This window comes from Callorhinus ursinus, unplaced genomic scaffold, assembly GCF_003265705.2.
Source record: "Callorhinus ursinus isolate GAN/ISIS: 27379988/994484 unplaced genomic scaffold, GSC_fseal_2.0 scaffold9, whole genome shotgun sequence".
Taxonomy (NCBI): domain Eukaryota; kingdom Metazoa; phylum Chordata; class Mammalia; order Carnivora; family Otariidae; genus Callorhinus; species Callorhinus ursinus.
Genome location: NW_027397071.1, coordinates 64,415,264 through 64,431,022, shown reverse-complemented (window position 1 = coordinate 64,431,022; position 15,759 = coordinate 64,415,264). Strand labels below are relative to the sequence as shown.

General features: G+C 44.2%; 1 long non-coding RNA gene across 1 annotated transcript; it reads right to left on the bottom strand.

Annotated features, from left to right (window-relative positions):
* Positions 1 to 429: 429 nt before the first annotated feature.
* LOC141373450 (uncharacterized) lies at positions 430 to 12,322 on the bottom strand. Its single transcript, XR_012379501.1, has 4 exons — positions 12,211 to 12,322; positions 9,989 to 10,080; positions 9,634 to 9,748; positions 430 to 571 (listed from the first exon to the last, which is right to left on the bottom strand). It is a non-coding gene; the product is annotated as an uncharacterized lncRNA (long non-coding RNA).
* Between the last annotated feature and the right edge of the window lie 3,437 nt (positions 12,323 to 15,759).

Genomic DNA, 15,759 nt, shown 5'->3' with positions numbered 1-15,759 from the left:
GTACGAAAGAAAATCCAAATAAATCGAGAGACATGGGAACAAGTAATGTATACACAATAACAACAATGACAACAACAACAACACACACACATAAATATGGAATATTATTCAGCCAGAAAGAGGTAAAATCTTGCCATTTGTGATAATATGGATGGACCTTGAGGGTCTTATGCTAAGTGAAATAAGTGAGACAGAGAAAGACAAATGCCATATGAGCTCTCTTATATGTGGAATCTAAAACAAAACCAAACACAAACTCATAGATCTAGAGAACAGATTAGTGGTTGACAGAGGTGGGGGGTTGTGGGTGGGTGAAATGAGTGGAAGGGGTCAAAAGAAACAAACTTCCAGTTATAAAATAAATAAGTTGTGGGGATATACGGCATGGTGACTACAGCTAATAATACTGTATTACATACTTAAAAGGTGTTAAGAGAGTAGATTATAAAAGTTTTTAATCACAAAAGAATGTTTTTTGGTAACTGTGAGGTGATGGATGTTAACTAGACTTACCGTGGTGATCATTTTGCAGTGTATGCAAATATCAAATCATCATGTTGTACACCTGAAACTGATATAATGTTATATGTCAATTATACTTCAGTGAAAAGTAAGATGATTAGAAGAACCAAATACTAAAAACACAAAACAAAACAAAACAAAACCCAAAACTTTATTTTAAAGTATTAAAGAAGATCCAAGTAAATGAGAGGCATATCATATGAATGGATAGAAAGAGCCAAATGCCACGAAGATACCAGTTTTCTCTAAATTAATAATACAGCTACTGGATTAAAGTCAAAATCTCAACATTATACGTGTGTCTTTGTGTGTTTGTGCATGTGTGTATATAATTTTAAAAGTGCATCCTAAAATTTGTATGGAAGAGTTAAGATGCAGAGCAGTTAAGAAGCAATTGAAGAAAAGGAAGAGGATGGTGAAATTTGCCCTAGCAAAAAGCAAGACTTATTTTAAAACCTTAGTAATTAAGACATTGTGTACATCTGGAATAGATATGGTTGTGTAAATCAACATTTTTCTCTTTCTCCTAGAAATCATCCAAAAGCAACAAAAGGAGTGAAAAAATAAACTCTATTTTTGGCAAAACTTGAGGACAGGTATTATCCAAGACTCCCAAATATGTGTAAGAACTGTCCAAAGAAGCTGAGATTAGGATGAAAACAAATAGGAGGAAATGAAGAGAAAGAAGCTCAGGGAAAGATTTCTTTGATGTGATAGCCAGGCAAAAATATTTTTCCAAAAGGTAAGGGGTATATGTAGAGATGCACTAACTGTCTTGCTTGTTTTTAAAAACAGGTGCAATGAATGGGCTGAAGGGAAAGCCTTCCTGGATCTGATTTGGTTGAGAGAAGCTGAGGAGCCAGGGCTATATAAAGAATCCTGAGGGTGAACCCCTTTGTGGAAGCAATTTATTTCTGTGGCAGAACAGTTCTTCTTGTGAAAACCAGCGACCCTGGGATTCTCTCTTATTACCCCCTTTCTTTTCCTGCCCAAAGCATCTTTCTGTCCGGGAAAACTGAACCCAATTCATTTAGTGCTAACAAGGATCTTTAGTGCTATTATCCGGAGTAATAGCAAGGATCTAACAAAGCATCAATACAAAGATACAATAGGAAAAAAGGAGAAAAATATTCAGAAAAGTTTATCGAAGGGCAAAAGAGAGAAAAGTTGCCACAGAGCCAATAAAAATTGGGAACATTTTACCATGAATTAAAAAATCTTAGTGAAAATGTTTTATCCATGAAGACAACAAAGCAAAGATAAAAGAACACAGGGAAGAAAGGATAAGATCATTGGAGGACATAACACATGAGCTGGTAAAATTCAAGAAAGGAGTAGAAGAGAAAGAGTCATCTAGAAGTGAAGAGAGCTCAGAGCACAAAAGAGAAGGGACACTGAAGAAAATAAAAACCCCACAGTAGGTGACACAGAGAATAAATATGAGAAAAGCAAGCAAGCAAACAAACAAAAAACAGAAATATAGATGTTTTATAAAAGGGATTTGAGAAAAGATGCTTAACATAGAAAATAGATGATCCAACTTATGTACTTTTGGAGTCCCTAAAGCAGATACCAAAAGAACAGCACCAAATAAATATTGAAAGTTTGGATTCAAAAAGGCTTTTCATGAAATGAAGTAGACTTGACTATATTTAACTAGAAAGGTAATTCCAAGACATAGCCTAGTAAGTTTATTCTACTTCAAAGATAAAGAAAGGAGTTTTGGTAACCCAGGTAAGTTTGGGTCACGGATAAGAGGAAAAAGTATCAGAACAGACTCAGACTCATTCAGACTAACTTTTAATGTTATTAGACAGTGGAATGGCATCTATGAGACTCTCTAGGGAAGAAAATGAGACCCGAGGACTTCTAGGTCCATCCCAGCTGCCCTTCAATTAGTAGTAGTCCTTCAATTTTAAAGGCTTCCAGACAAGCAATTTTGACATGCACGATTTCAGGATGATCAATCAACAACGAATTAGGGAACCTACAGCAAAAAGACTGTAAAAGTGAAAACTGTGAAGATTGGGTTGAAGAACAGAAAATAAATTACACTCCAAAGAAATAGAAATGGAGCAACTAACATAAACTGGGGGTGGGGGTGGGGGATGGGAGCAAGAAGGTTGGAGGTAGAGCATTTGCTGTGTGTGTCGACTTTATAGCTGAGAGCAAAAGCATATTATTTTGAAGCTGACAAATCAAGTAATTGAAGTGGATGTGTATTTAACAGTACAGAGGTGTATGCCAAAAGGGTAATATTATGGATAGAAATTGAGAGGTGAAAGGGAGGGGGGGGAAGGGAAGAAAGAAGTGCACTAATTTTATCATTGTCTGTGGGAGGACACTAATAAATACTGTCTAAAAAATAGAGAACTGAAGGAGTCCTCTCAAGTTATAATTATGAATATAATCACTAAAACAAAAATGATTTTTTTCCAGCTATCAGAATAACTTCACACCCCCCCAAGAGATCACCTAGTAAAGAACTTGAAATAACTTCAGTACTGAAAAATGTGCACAAACTAAGACCAAACGTATCAGTCCTATCAATAAATATGAATAGGCTAAAGTCATCTATTGAGAGAAAAAGATTTTCAGACCGGATCACAAAGAAAAGAAGTTCTATGCCACCTAAAAGAGGTACTCATAAAACAAAGCCATTGAGATAGGCTAGAAATAAAAGTTTTGGCAAAGATGTATCAGTCAAATGTAGACACCAAGAAAGTACACATAATCAGACAAGAAGGCTAACTTGGCTTCAGGCCCCAAAAGCATTCAATGAGTCAGAGACAGACATATTATCATGTAAAGATTGCAATTTATAATTAACATATTTATTAGTTATTGGCCACTGCATATCAAATTATCCTAAAACTTTGTAGTGTAAAACAATAAACATTTATTACCACATAGAGTTTCTGAAGATCAGGAAATCTGGAGCGGCTTAGCTGGGTGACTCTGGCTCAGGGCAAACCCATGAAGTTGCAGTTAAGCTGTTGGCCCAGGGCTGCAGGCAGCTGAAGGCTTTGTGGGGACTGGCGGGTTCACTGCCAAGCTCACTCCCTTGGCTGTTGGCAGGAAGCTTCAGTACCTCACTTACCATGTGGGCCTTCTCGAAATATGGCAGCTGGCTTCCCCCATAGCAAATGACCGGGCAGGGGGCAGTTTAGAAAGAGAGAGAGAGCCCAAGATGAAAGTGGTGGTTATCTTATATAACCTATTCCCAGAAGTGATATGTATCATCAGTCCTTCCATATTCAATTGGTCGTAGAGACCATCCCTGACATAATGTGGGAGAGGACTACATGAGCGTGTGAATACCAGGAAGCATTGTTCATATCGCTTATAAAGATTTATCTATGCACAAAATAACACAGCATCAACATTCATAAGACTGAAACTTTAGGCGATATCAGGAAAAATAAATCATCAATACACTAGTAACAGCAGACTTAATTCAGTGATCTTAGTACATGATAAGACAAGTGGATAAGAAATAATTAAGGATAGAGAAGACGAAATGTCATTTTATTTTATTTTTTAAAAAGATTTTATTTATGTATTTGAGAGAGAGAGAGAGAGAGAGAGAGAGAGCACAAGCGTGGGGAGGGGCAGAGGGAGAGGGAGAAACAGATTCCTTGCAGAGCAGGGAGCCTGATGCGGGGCTCGATCCCTGGACCCTGAGATCATGACCTGAGCTGAAGGCAGATGCTTAACAGACTGAGCCACCCAGGCGCCTTGACTAAATATCATTTTAAAATCTATATTCTAAAAGCAGATAATCCACCTATTTTATTCAACTGCCCATAAAATATTCATGAATAATAATTTAGGCCACAAAGGATACATTGAAAAATTACAAAAAGTAAAAATAGTTTGGACAATATTCTCTGGTTACAGTAAGTCTGAAATAGAAGTTTAATACTAGACTCAGGAAACAGAAGGGTCCCTCTATCTCGAAATCGAAACAACAACAATAACAAAAGCCTTGGGTCAAAGAGGAGATGAAAACTAAAATTGCTAGAATATTTAGAAAACTAATTCTGATTAAAACACCGCATGTCCAAGCCCATGGTATACAACTGTGCTCTCAGGCCAGGGCCGCTCATGGGTGAGTGAGTAAGTCAGAGAGAAGACGTGTCTTCTAACACCTAAACTTTATCAGCAACAAAGTGATATTTTGGCCTCCATCTGTGTTACTCTCCATCAGTTCAGAATTTGGGCAAAGCGGGGTATTTGCTGGGATTCCCCAAGGCCCCAATACCACTAGATGATACAATGGGACAAAAGAAAATAATTAGAGGTATAAAAGCTGGATAAGAGGACATAAAATTGTCACTATTTGCAGGTGATTGTGTTCCTGGAAAACCTAAAGAACCCACTGAAGAACCATCACCAACGGTAAGAGGATCTGGCAATATGGATATGGAAAGTTAATGACCAAGAATCAATCACTTTTGGGGCACCTGTGTGGCTCAGTCATTAAGCGTCTGGGGTCCTGGGATCAAGCCTCATATTGGGCTCCCCGCTTAGCTGGGAACCTGCTTCTCCCTCTGCCCCTCCCCCTGCTCAAGCTCTAGCTCTCTCTCTCTGATAAATAAATAAAATCTTCAAAAAAAGAATCAATTACTTTCATGCATAAATATGACCGTTCAGAAGAGATAATGAAAGAAAAGGTCCATTTCCAAGGGCAATGACAACAACAAAGTCAACTACTTTGCAGTGAAATTCACACGTGGCAGCAGGATGTGTGCAAAGACAACATTGAGACACTTTTGAGCACACAAGGAAGACCTGAATAAATGAGAAGACCATGTTTTTGGCTAGGAAGACTCAACATCGTAAAATGTCAATTCTCCCTAAGTTAATTTCGAAACTTAATGCCATACCAATAAAATACCAGACGAGCTGATTCTAAAGTTCATGTGAAAAAAAAAAATAAAGCAACAAAACATTCAGGCAAACTCTGAAACGAAGAGTAATATCAGGGGACTAGCTCTACTAGATATTAAAACGTATTAAAAGTTTCAATAATTCAAACAGTGAGGAACCAATGCATGAATAGCAAGACAGGCCAATCCACCATAAAAGAAAATCCGGAAATAGAAGGGAAGATACATATGAGAGTTTAGAATGAAAAACTGGCCTCTAAAATCAGTGGGGGAAATGATTAACTATTCAATAAATGTGGTTGGGCTCACTGGTTGACCATGTGGAAAAAAGATAAAGTTAGATTCAGTCCTTGCACCATACACAAGGATAAATTCCAAATGGATTAAAGATTTAAAAGGAAAAATAATGCCACAAATATGTTAGAAGAAAACATGAGAGAATTCTTTGATAATCTTGGATTAGGGAAGATCTTTCAAATTATGACTCAAAGTAGACAAGACATTAGAGAAAAAAATTAAACTGCACTAAGGGAATCTTTGTGTCAAAATATAAAGTCAAAAGATAACTCAATGAGGGGCACCTGGCTGGCTCAGTTGGTAGAGCGAGAGACTCTTGATCTCAGGGTTGTGCGTTTGAGCCCCACGCTGGGTGCAGAGATTACTTAAAATAAAATGCTTAAAAAAAGATGACTAAGTGAGAAATAATACTCGATGCTCATATTTCATCAAAAGGTTAGTTTCTCTAAGTTATAAAGTAGTCCTTGAAATCAGTGAGATAAAGAACCAAATGCTCAGTAGAAAAATAAGCAAAGGATGTGAACCAGTGGGTCACAAAAAAAGGTTCTACCTCACTCATGATAACAGAAATACAGATTAGAACTACACCAAGATATCATTTTTTTTTAAACTTGTCAGAATGATAAAAAATATCCCAGAGTTTGAAGACATGCTCCGTTGGGAAGGTCAGGGAAACAATGCTGGTAGAGTGTAAATTGGTACAGTCTCCAGGGAAGACACTCTGGCAAAAATCGATTCAAACTGCAAGTGTATGTATTCTCTGTATTAGTCAGGGTTCTCCAGAAGAAACAGAGCCAATAGGATATGGATAGAAGCATAGGTACAAGAGGGGGTTTATTTTAGAAATTGGCTCTCGTGGTTCTGGAGACCAAGAAGTCCTACAACCTGCCTTTTGCAAGTCGGAGAATGGGAACAGCTAGTGGTATAATTCAGTCCAAGTCTGCAGGCCCAAGAACCGACGTCCAAGGGAGGAAAAGATGGACGTCCCCAAGAAGAGAGAGGGAATTTGCCCCCCGCCTTTACCTCTGTGTCCTATTTGGACCCTCACTGGATTGGATAATGCTAAGCTGCATATAATCACCTGACGGTAGTTTTCCTTACTCAGTCCACGGAATCAAATGCTAATCTCTCCCAGAAATACCCTCACGACACACCCAGAAATGATGTTTCACCAGCTACCTGGGCATCCCCTTAGCCCAGTCAAGTTGCCACATGCCATTAACCATCACATTCTCTGACCCAGCAATTCCATTCTAAGAATCTACTCTAAAACCTAGTGTGTACGTAAAGGATATGATGTTATCAGAGTTCCTTGTAATAGCTAAGATTAGAAGCAAACTAAGTGTCCATCAATAGAGAAATGGCTTAAAGAAACTATGGTATACGCACCATTTCCATGCAAAGTAAAACCATAAAACTGTACAAAAGAATGAGGAGGTTCTCAATGTACTGACCTGGAAAGATCTCTTGGGCCTGGGTTAGGTGCCTAGTGTATAGCGTACATTACCATTTGCGTAAAGGATAGAGGAAAGGATATATATTTATATTTGCTCAAGTCTACAAAAAATGTGTTTATCTGTTTAGAAGTGGGAGGAGGACAGATGTGGGGGGGGACACTTTTTATTTTATACCTTTTTATTTTGTCCTATATCAATGTGTTACCTATTCAAATAAGTTAATGCAATTTATGAAAATGTCATAAGTGAAAAGATATAATACTTGACATAGGTTTAGGTAACAGAGCAATGGATCAGAGTAGAGAGACTAGAAAGAGAGCCCTACGTATATGGAAACTTTTAACACCGTGGAGGCGGCATTCCAAACCAGTGGGAAAATGGTGGACCATTCAATCAGTTGGGTTGGGAAAATTGTTATCTACTTGGAAAAAATAAAATAGGACTGCTAACTCTCACTCTGCACAAAAACTAATTTTAGAATCAATATGGAAAAATATGGCAAACAAAAACTTAACAGTTTTGGAAGAAAACATGGAAGAATATCTTTATGCCCTCAGGGTATGAAAGGCTTTCTTAAACAATTCACAAAAAACAGAAACAAGCATGGAAAAAGATGGATAGATTTGACTCCATTAAAATGTAAACATTTATGTGCATCAAAAGATACTATAAACAAAGTAAAAAAGAGAAGTCACAGGCCGAGAGAGGAAATTGGCAACACATAACCAAAAAAGTTTTGTATTCAGAGTATATAAAAAGACCTACAAATCAATTAGATAATGCAAAGGACTGCACAGAAAAATCAAGGTACATGAAGAAGGTATAGGAAGAAGCAGTTCACAGAAGAGAAAAACTGAGTAGCCAATGGATATTTGAAACAGGGCTCCATGTACTGCTAACTAGTGAGAAGCCAAGAGAAATCACTGTGATTGTAGTACACACAGCCCATTTGCCAACATGGGAGAGCCTGACAGTTTCAAGTGACGAAGAACTACACGGACCAATGTGAGCTCCTGAGCCTTGCTGATGAGAGTGTGAATTGCTCCCGAAGAACAAGTGGGTGATTCCCGATACAGACACACACACACACACACACACACACACACACACACACACACACACAAACATTTTGTGTATATATGAAATCCCCACACAAGGAGACACACACAGGAATGTTCCCGGCAAAACTGTTTGAAAGAGTTAAAAAAATTAGATGCAACTTAAATGTTCTAGAGCAGAATTGATGAGCAAGTCGTGGCTACATTGAAAGCACTCTATGGAACAGTGAAAACGAAAGAACCAGAGCTACATCAATCTGTGGGGGTAAATCTCACAAACACAGTATTGGACAACACCACCACCAAAAAAGCAAATTGCAGAAGGATATATAGTATGATAAAATCTGTGTGACATTTAGGGGCAGGCAAAATGACACTGTAAAATGTTTATGTTTGGATGAACTTTATATAATACGTGAAGGGCTATAATAAGAATGTAAGAGCATTCATAAAGATTTGAGTGGAAAGAATACATCATATCAAAGAGGAGGATTACCTCTCGTGGGAGGCGAAGGAATGGGGTTGGGAGAGGTGCCCAGGGGTCTCCGACTGTGCGCGTGTTGCTTTATTTCCAGTCTGGACGCTGGGTATGTGGGTGTTGGTTTCTTATTCTCTACACCTTCTGATGTCAGACATATTTTATAATCGTAAAAGATTAAGAGTTCCCTAACAACAGTTATAACTAACTAGAAAATACAAGAGGGTATAAGACACCTTTCGTTTTTTTTACAATAGCAGCAAAAACTAGTAAGTATCTAGGAATTAACTTACAAAGAATGCAATGCCAAACTCTGTGTAGTACCAACAAAATTTCCTCCTCCCCCACCCTTACTCTATTTTTTGACGATTGATGGCTTCTTAATTGTATGAGCTAATGCCTGTGAAGCACTGAGCACGGATCTCACACATAGCAAACACGAATTCAATGGGATCAATTATGATAGTTCAATACACCACCCCATGATGTGGCCTCTTGCACATTGCCTTTGTTGGGGGCTTCTAAAAGGTCGGGGTAGTGTGAATGTTAATAGAATTAACAGTAAGCTATTTATTCATCAGAGGTGTGTGTGCGTGTGCCTGTGTGTCCTATTTACAAAAGGAGAAAGCGGGACCTAGAGAGGGAAGGGGTCTCCCCCATGGTGCCCAGCAGGTCAGTGGCTGAGCCAAGACTAGAACCAGGGGTGGGGCAGAGAAGGTGAAGGAGGGAACGTGGTGAAGGGGACTGGCAAGAAAAGAAAGATGGGGAAGGAGGAAGAGGAGAGAGAGAAGGGCAGGGACCCAGCGAGGGGCTGAGGAGGTGGCTCCGTCTGCGTCTGTCTGCCAGCTTGCTCGGAACGGCAACAGAGCACCTGTTCTCCCTCTCTCACAGTCAAGCCCGCCTCAGCGTCCTCTTCTGGGGGAACTTACTTGTCGGCCTTCATGGCGCTGTTTCATTTTCCCAATCTAGTGGCATCCTTTGGCCCGCTGGGCACCTCCAATTCTGGCTGCATTTCTCTGCATTCTCATGGAAAACCACAGGTTCCTAAATGGTCCCAAATACAGTGTCAGTCCCAGCAGGTTTCACCCAGGAGAATCCCTGGAGTTTGATGAGGGATGAGGCTGCTCCCAGGCCAGTCGCTGGTGAGACACTGAGCCCCAGAGGAACAGGGTCATCAGTGGGGGTGGAGTGGGTCCCAAACCTGGGGACAGATGATCAAGGATCTCAGGGCCACGGGAGAGCTCCCCACCCTGCTGTTGTAGACATCCCCACTATCCATCTCACCTGCCCCATCAGCTGCATCTCTACTCACAAGGTAGTGAGGAGCAGCCTTTTGGGATAAGGTTGAAGACTCCTCGACGACAAACATTGCATCCCTGTTGAGGGCACAGAATCATACATGGAGAATAGACATGTTACCTCCCATGATGCTGGGGCAGCCCCTCACCGGTGAGGCAGGAGATAGACCAGAAAGTAGGGAAGAGTGTTGGTTCCCCTTCAGAGTTTGGAATTCTGTGTTGTGTAATCTTCATACTAACTTGGCAAGGTGAGCGTTACTGACTCCAGTTCATGGAAGACAAGAGTGAGGGGCTCTGAGAGGTAAATTACTTGGCAAGGAAACTTAGTGAGTGTTGGGGCCCATGGTGATGGAGTCAAGCCTCGAACCTAGAGACATCTGATTGCCTAACTAGCTCTTTCTGCTAATATTCCAGAATGCATCCCGCTGCAATCACATGGAAGGGAATAACATTAGGATTATTATAGAAAGAGAGTGCAGAGTCCAGGGGAGCAGGCTGTTGCCCAGGCACAGTGGTGGGATCACGCAGCAGCCCAGAGACTGCACTGGGAAGATGCTCAAGAGGTGATCTGGCCGGTCCCGGTCTTCAGGCTACCGACTCTCTCCAGGTAGCCGGTCATCTGGTCTCGTCTCCAAGTTCTCCATCCGACTGGTGAATGCTTAAGCCCACGAGCTCCCTGGAAAATCCCTTCTTCATCTAAGCCTGCGTCCCCCACATTGCAACCATCATCACCCTGTGGGATGTGAACCTTGGCCCAGGGCGTAACTTGCTGACCTTAACTGCAGGCGCAGCCCACTGTGCTCCCTGCACTGAACTCCTCCCTTGAGGCCAGGGCCAACCTCCTCAGGTAGAGATGGAAATATTTTAGTGGCATGGTGAATGGTGGCAAGGGGACCTGCCTCCGGGCTCAGGGCACAGCCCTCAGTTAGAATGGACTGTGCTCTGGGGAGCCAGATCTGGATTCTGTTAAAAGTCATTATCTGTAGTCCGCGATTTCCACATCCTGACTCTTGTGCCACGTGGGTGTGTGCACGCTCATGTGCGTGTGGTGGATGTGTGTGTGTTCATGGTGGGTGCGTATATGTGTTGCCATAGATATAGTGAAATTGCTCACTCACCCACATCCCTGCCCCACTGTGATTGCTCATTTCTGTGTCTGTGATTCTTCCCCTGGACCGAGTCCTTCTTGTGAGAAGTGAGTCCAATCCATCTGTGCATTTCTAGAGCCCCGCCCAGGGCGGGGCACAGTGTAGGTGTCCAATGAATGTTTGATGAATGAATGAATGAATGAATGAAAGAATGAATGAGTGACTCGGTGTTATGGTCATGATGCTGGCCCTGGGCTCCTGCTGCCTGGGCTGGAATCCCAGTTACTCCACTTACTAATCTTCCTGTGCCTTTGTTTCTCATCTGTAAAGTAGAGCTACATAATGCCTGCCTCTGGGGATTGTTCTGAAGACTCAGTGAGTCAATATATGAAAAGCACTCAAGATGGCACACGGGAGTGGCATGGTAAATATTAGTTGTAATTATTATTATTATTGCAACTAAATCATTTGTTTATTTTTTCAATCATTGCTCATTTCTTTTTTCCCATAAAAATTTCCTCTGGTGCCTTTTCTGTGCTAGACTGTGGGTTGGGCACTGGGGTCATGGGTATCAATCAGGCAGCCCTTGTCCTCATATGGGCAGGGATCAGGGGAGACAAACGCAGATACTAGTAATTGTCTCCCAGGGGAGGGACACCCAGTGCTCAGCAGGACGGGACTCAGGATCAGCAGACCCCCGCCTGGGTCAGACAAGCATCTCCTCTCAGAACTCACTGAGGATGTGGGAGCTCTAGGGAGAGGCACCCATGTAAATGGGAGCTGGACCTGGGAGGTCCTTGGGATCTGGGGGCCTCTGCTCAGCCTTCATGGACAGCTGAGCCCCCAAATCTGGGGCCTTTGATTTTTCATTGACTAATGTGGCATTTCATTGAACAGAAGCTTCCTGTTAAATAAAAACAGATGAGGTTTTAAAAATAATTCTAATTGATTCCATCCCTGGAGTTCAAATCGGTAGCTCTATGACCCAGCCCAGAGAAGAGTCTTATGTGTGCAGGCACGTGTGTGTCCACGTGTATGTTCACGTGTGCGAGCCTGTGCGTGTGCAGGTATGTGTGGACAGACGACAACAGCGGTCACTTTCCAAACACCTGCACTGTACCTGTCACGGTGCGAGGCATCTTCCCGACTTGACTGCCTTTGGTGGTCACATCACCTCTAGGAGTTGAGGACCACAGTGAGCAGCATTTCCAAGGAAAGAGGTCAGAGCCCAGAGAAGTCCAAGATCAGGAAGCTGTAGGTGGTGGAGGCAGGGCTTGGTCCTGCTCCTTTCTGACTTCAAAGCAACACACAGTGAGGGATTATGACAGGGGCGAGACCAGAAGGTCAGAGAGTCACTGGGCTTGGGTGAGGAGGCCAGGTACCGGAGAGGCACATGGTAACAGCAAAGATAATGCCGGACACCATCTAGGGAGCCCACCTACCGCATGCAAGGTGCTGTCACTGTGATTGACGGATGTCAAGCCCTCACACTATTTCAGGGAGGGAAGTGGTATTATTCTCATTTTTCAGATGAGGAAATTGAGGTTCAGAAAGATTTAAAAACTCCTCTGAAGTCATGTCACTAATAAATGTTTCCGACTCCTGAGCCTTTGTTTCTTTGTGGATATTACATATGTTGTCCGCACATATACGCGTGACAGGGAGGTGTGGATTGTGGCTGTTTCTTCATCATACTGTGTTTAATTCTCATGCTAGGAGGTGTGAGCTGCTTCATTCATTCATCCATTCGGTCACTCAACACCTGCCCTGGCCTGGCCTGTTGTAGGTGCTGGGGACACCTGCCTGCAGGAAGTCAGAGCAGAGAACGAGACAGGCAAGTTCTCCGCTGGTGAGGGGCTGTGGGCAGAGACAGACAGCAAGCCCTTCAAGTAAGACACCAGGAGAGCTCCAATAGGTTGGGAGTGGCTATTTTGGTAGAAGGGAGAGGCAGTTGCAAAGATAAAAGCCAACCAGGCGGTAGTGTTCCCAGAAGGGAACATTTGAAGGAGAGGCAGCAGCTACGGCAAAGGTCCTGGGGTAGGAACGGTCTTCGTGCATTTGAGGACCAGAGATTGCGGGAGCAGGCGAGGACGTGAGACCAGGCGGCAGGTGCCTGGGTCAAATAGGGCCTGGTAGACCAGCCCAAGGAGATTGGATTATGTTTTTGTTGCAGTGGAGCGGGGGGGGGGGGCCCACTTAAAACAAGCCAGGGTGTGGCTTGAGCTGATCTGCCGTCTTGAGGATGGGATCAGATTGGTCAGGCTATGGACTGGAGAGTGTGGGGGAGGAGGTGGGACAATGTGGCAGCGGCAGGCCCTATGGGGAGCTCCCACAGAGTCCAGAAGAAAGTGGCTGGTGACTTGGATGAGATGCCACGGCAGAGGGGCAGAGAGGTGGACAGACTGGGATAGGCTTCTGAGCAATGAAGCTTTCTGTGAGGGTCAGAGGCATCGAAGATGATCCTTGGGTGAGCAGCCCGGTGAATGGTGGGCTCTTTGGCTGGGATGCAGGAAGGCTGGGGAGGAGCGGGATGTGCAGGTCAGTTGAGAGTTGAGCAGGGAAGTGGGAGGCGCCAGTTAGACATCCAAGGGGATGCACCTGGAGTCCGTGGCTGTGGATTTAGATTTGGGTGTCATCAGCATACGGACAACATTTGAAGACAGACCGGCTGAGATCACCTAAGGGAGAGTGAAGGACAGAATTCAAATGAGCCAGGGAAACCAGATGCATATCTATGAGACGGCCATGGTTCTCTCTTGAACCAGCAAGTCCGAAGTGCAGCCTCATGTGGATCTTTTCAGGCAACCATGGGCCAAGCACAGGGGCTTCCAGGGAGATCAGCTCTGTTATTTCTATTAATTCCTAACTACAGGGACTGCTGTTCACTGAGCCTCAGTTTATTTATCTGTACAATGGAGCAAGAATGTTCCCCCAGAGAAAGGGATGAGTTAATGATTGTGCAAATACTATGAGCACGAGGGACGGTACTGTTGCTCTGGGTAGGTCCTGAGAAGGAAGGAAGATGGTTCAGATATTTTGATGTTCTTGCTCAAAACTGGTTCCTCTCAAGATTTTGATAGACCTTGCCAGCTACAGATCCCAACCAACCTCAAACCCATCCATAAGTGGCCTCCTTTTGAGACTCTTTCTGGGCTGCTCCCTGAGGGGGAGGGAGGGGGATGAAGGACTTCATGCCAGATTTGGGAGAAGGAGCTGGGCTTGAGCAGCTCAGCGCCCCCTCTCTCAGAGATCAGCCTGCTCACAGAGCCATTGTCCAGGCGACCTGGCCTCTTATCTGCCAGGTCCACACTCATTTTCACGTGGGTGAGCCAAACCTACAGCTCTGGGGGCCCTTACTTTCTCTCCACTCCTTTGTCTTCCTCCCTGAAGATGGTAGGTGAGCTGGCTAGAGAGACGTAGCTGGGGTTTCCATTCAACCCAAGTCCGTGTGGCACACCTGTATACACTCTGCTCTGTGCAGACCCTTGACGGGCTCTCTCAGGAGATGGATCCAACTGGGAACAGGTCCAAGAGGGGATGGGACCTAGAACTGGAGGGTGCAACCAGCACCCCTCCTGTGGGCAGGGTGGAGACAGCCAGGGGCACACCAGTCCAGACCGCTCTGGGGGACCCTGGGCCGTCACACCCAAGTTGCAGGGCAGACATCTCTGCCGGAGCCTCCAAGTTCACGCAGCCCTGCAGAGCCCACCACCTTCGCCGCACGTCCATTGCCCCTTCTGTGTGGAGAGAGCTGCCACGCCTCTGTCTCCTCCTTCTAGACTGTGGGTGCTGTGAGGGCAGGGAGGACGCCAAATGCACATCTGTGTCCTTAGCACATGGATTAAAGCTCACGTGGAGCTGGCCTGCAGAGGAGTGACTGGATGAGGGCCCAAGGCCACAGCCCCAGAGCTGTGGGAGCGATGGAGAGGTGGTGAACCAACGCGGGGCGCTGGGGGGGCCATCTCAGTGGGCACGGGGCGGAAGGGGCAGTGTATGTTGGGCCCAGTCCCAATGGATGCAGCCCTTGCAGATGGCTCTGGGGCTTTCTGAGGAGTGTGGGAGCGCTGCGTGCCTGGTTACCCCTAATTCTAGGTCTGGTGTCTGAAACACAGGGAACCGAAGGAGTTGGTTGTTTACATGGGGAAATTGTAAATGGGAAAGATAAACGTTGGAAAATTAGGCACTGACCCGTGGGCTCACCACTGGGACAGGGAAATTCGAGCCGAGCTCATGGAAAAACTATAACCAGAGCAGGCTGGGCCGCACCGGCCCAGAAAAGCAGATGGGGGCAGCCATAAAACCTGACCCCTTTGAGTCAGCCAGGCCAAGCCACGCACTATTTTTAGATGCCTGTATTATTTTAAAGCATTCCTCCTCCTTGAAACACCGCCCTTTGCCCTCAAGTGCAGTGCGATCAGCGGCAAGTCACCTTGCTTCCCTGGGCCTCCACCTCTCCATCTGGGGAATGGGGTTACCTCTGCCTCCCTGTCAACCAACACGGTTCTACTCGGCTTAAAGAGAGAGTGCTTTTCGTGGGAACATCCCTGAACTCTGGGATTGTGATTCCCACCTTTGTGTTTCATCCTGCTTTGGAGGAGAAGGAATGTGGGTTTTGTAGCTAGCATCCTGGTACTCCAACTTCCCCAGCTGGGTGATGCTGGGCAAGGTT